The 3,951-nt window shown below is 42.8% G+C and overlaps 1 pseudogene; it reads right to left on the bottom strand.

The window, feature by feature from the left end:
- Window positions 1-2,935: 2,935 nt before the first annotated feature.
- On the bottom strand, window positions 2,936-3,490 carry LOC102837768 (annotated as a pseudogene).
- Window positions 3,491-3,951: the final 461 nt, after the last annotated feature.

The following is a 3,951-nucleotide window of genomic DNA, read 5'->3' as shown; positions in this document are numbered from 1 at the left end:
GTTGGTAGTTCAAACCCACCAGCTGTTCCTCAGAACCCCTGTACAGAGTCACTGTGAGTTGGAAATGACTCAACGGCACTAAACAACAATAACAACCTATCTTCAAATGCCTGCTTCCCTTTCTTCTGTCTTCTTACCCACATCTTATTCCTCTTTCAATCATCCCCCTCAAGTTCATCTCTGATTCTGGTTATCCTGGCTGAAAATGATCTCGCCTGCCTCCTGCGTCTTTAATTGACCCTCAACCTACTGCCAATAGTTGAGGGCTCTTTGAAGACACTGCCTTGCCTTGGTCATCTTTGTGGCTTATTCTTTTGACCAGTAAATGCTGTTGTGAACTGTTGTCTTATGTCTTTAAGTAATTCGCATTTCCATGATGTTTCCTAGAATCCAGTGAGTTTTTTCATATGCCCAGAGTATTTTGGAATTGGTAACTCTTCAGTGGCATTGGTTGATTGATCAAGAAGTGTGTCACCAGAAAGTTTTTTTCCCCTCTGTGTGCATGCATTTTAGTAGCCGAATCCTGTATTTACAATTATAAGTATAGATCCTTGGTTATCACCATTGACTGTGCTTATATTTGTACATAGACCAAGAGGCCAAGAGGCTGTGTACAAACAGAACAAGGGAACACTGAATGGTTTAAAATTAGGAAAGGTGTGTGCCAGGGTTGTATTCTTTCACCATACTTATTCAATCTGTATGTTTAGCAAATAATTTGAGAAACTGAACTATGTGAAGAAGAATGCGACATCACTATTGGAAGAAGACTCATTCACAACCTGTGATGTGCAGATGATACAATCATGCTTACTGAAAGTGAAGAAGACTTGAAGAGCATTTAGGGATAAAGATCAAAGGCAGAGATTTGGCTCTTAAGGATATGGATTGCACCTCTACATAAGAAAACATAAATCCTCACTGAGGAACCAAAAAGCAACATCATGATAAACAGAAAAGATTGAAGTTGTCAAGGATTTCATTTTATTTGGATTCACAATCAACGCCCATGGAAGCAGCAGTCAAGATATCAAATGACATCTTGAGTAGGGCAAATCTGCTGCAAAAGACCTTTTTAAATGAAATGCGAAGATATTCCTTTTTGTATCTGACCCATGGTTTGCGTGATATTTTCAATTGCCTCATGTGCATGTGAAAGATGGACAATGAATAAGGAAGAATGAAGAAGAATTAAAGCCTTTGAGTTATGGTGGTGGAAAAAAAACTATTGAATATACCATGTTCTCCAGAAGAACAAACAAATCTGTCTTGGAAAAAGCATAGCCAGAATGTCACTTCGAAGCGAGGATGGTGAGATTTTTGTCTCAGGTGCTTTGGACATGTTATCAGAAAGGACTAATCTCTGGAGAAGGATGTCAAGCTTGGTAAAGAAAAGAAAGGGTCAGCAAGAAAATCCCTCAACAAGATGGATGGACACAGTGGCTGCACTGATGGACTCCAACGCAGCAAGGATCCAGGCAGTATTTCATCCTGTTGTATGTAGGTTTGCTGTGCGTCATAACTGACTGCAGGACACCTAGTAACAACTCCATTCCAAAGTCACAGTAACTGTCTTGATTGGATTCTTCTCGTTGATCAGTTAACAGACATATGCTGTTAAAGAGTATGAAAGCAAGGAAATATCACTTAGGCAAATTTTCAGGTAGTATTGCCTTTGGCTTCATGTAAAATATTGGTGTAGGTTTCTGGGAACCAAAATAAACTCAGAGCCCAAATGGATAAACAGTAGTAGAAGCCTGAAATCCATTTTTGTGTTTCTAAAATTATATTAATTAGACAAAATTCACTTAGTATGGTATGAGAAATGATAATGAATAAGCAGAATGAAACTAGATAAAAAACCAAACGCGAGTTTCTTAGTAGGCTACTATCTTGAGGGAAGCAGACTGCCACATGTTTGTACTGCAGAACAGCTGGTGGGTTCTAACCACCCATCTTTTTGTTAGCAGCTGAGTGCTTTAACCACTGTGCTATCAGGGCTTCTACACCCTTCACATTTATTAAGATAGATTAGGAAAATCTATAGTTATCTATATTTAGGAGTCCTGGTTTGGTGCTGTGGGCTAATGCGTCAGACTGCACAGCCGTTTGAACGGCAAGGTTGGTGGTTCAAGCACACCAGCTGCTCCTTGTAAACCCTATACAGGGTTGCTATGGGACTTGACTCGACGGCACTTAACAACAACATCATGTATATATTTGGGGGGGAGTATGTTCTTGTTGTCAAGTGCCGTAGAGTCAATTCCGACCCATAGCAATTCTGCATAGGGTTTCCAAGGAGCAGCTGGTGAACTTGAACCGCCGACCTTGCAGTTCAAACGGCTTTGCAGTCTGGCACATTAACCCACAGCACCACATCTTTAAATTTCCTTTCAGGAGGTTTGCTTACTAGTAGAATCTCCATGAACCTCAAAAAACTCCCGGTCCTTCGTGCCGATTAGGTAGGATCTGCTGTCCTAGGCATTGGATGTGATTTGGGGTTTGGTCTTAGGTTTTTTTTTTGTTGTTGTTGTTTTGTTTTTTTTCTTCAGGAAAAGCAAGTCTACTTTCTTTAGGTTATGGAGAAAGAACTTTTATTCCATCAGAGAATGCATTATGTGTTAGGTGGGTTGATGTTCATAACTGACTTGAGTTAATCATTGTTTTGTTTGTTGGCAGACAAAGAAACAAATGGTAGGGGGTGGACTGCAAGTTCTTAAGTATGGAGGTTGCAGAATTAGTCTTCCTGTTAATTTTTTTTTCTGTAAAAGGAAGCTTTATTGTTTTCATTTGGTCCACCATGTGGGCGAAGAGGGGCTCCAGGGCGTTGACTATGCTGCCTCTGTCTGCAGAGGAAGGTTCAGGCAGAAGGTATGTGGGAGAACAGGGGAATGCTGAAGGCCCTTCACAGGTTGTGGGGCTCCACAGGCTCTTCCTAGTCATGCTTGAGAGTGAGCGTCTTGAAGAGGTATTCGCCCAGCCCTGCCTGGGGACCAGCCATCCGACGGAGGTTGGTCAAGTGGTCTCGCCCATCTTCTTGATAATTTTCACCTCCTTGTTGAGGAAATGATTCTCCAGAAAGTCACAGAGGTGGGGGTCTGTGTGGGTAGCACCCATGGAGTGCAGATCCAGAAGAGACTGGTTCAGGTTCTTCTCCAGGGCCAGGGTGGCTTCCATGGTGTCCAGGGTTCTTCCCCCACTCATCTTAGGAGGGCTTCTGCACATCCTGGAAGAGTGCGTGACCACCACGCTGGTTTTGTAGTTTCAAGAGACGCTCAGCACCCTCACACTTCTCTTTTGCCAACTCACAGAAGAAGTGTCCCACCCCTTCCAAAGCCACATCATCGTGATCGAAATAGAAGCCCAAAGAGAGGCAGGTGTAAGAGGCCTGCAGATGCAGATTAACCAGACGGTTGATGTCGGCCTCCGCTTCAGGGGAATAATTCTGACGGATCTGAGAGCTCTTGGTTGGTCGAAGATTTGGAGCTAACCACACACATGCACAATAAAACGGTGTTTAGCTGGTCCCGGTAAGAGGGAATGCTCAAGAAGATGGTCCTGGAGACAAGATTGTGCCCAAAGAAGTTGTTAGAGGTGTTCTGAGGCTGGAGGTGGGGGAGTCCCCAGATCTGTTCCGTCTAAACACTGTTGAAGCAAGACACAGATCCACGGGACCGCAGCGCAAACTTTTTCTTCCTGTTAATTTTTGATGTGTACTTTTATGCGTGTGTGTTTTAATGCTAACATGTTGTTGTTAAGTGTCTTTGAGTTCGCTCTGACCCATAACAACTTTGTATAAGGTTTCTGAGAATCAGCTGGTGAGCTTGAACCACCAACCTTGTGTTCAAACTGACTTTGCAGTCCAGTGTGTTAACCCACAGCACCACACCAGGACTCAGTAATATGCCTTTGGCAATAACTAAATATCAACAATCTTGGTGTGGCATTGTA

This window comes from Chrysochloris asiatica, unplaced genomic scaffold (genome assembly GCF_000296735.1).
Source record: "Chrysochloris asiatica unplaced genomic scaffold, ChrAsi1.0 scaffold00021, whole genome shotgun sequence".
NCBI lineage: Eukaryota > Metazoa > Chordata > Mammalia > Afrosoricida > Chrysochloridae > Chrysochloris > Chrysochloris asiatica.
The sequence above is the reverse complement of the archived record's forward strand: the minus strand, read 5'-3'. Positions and strand labels throughout refer to the sequence as shown.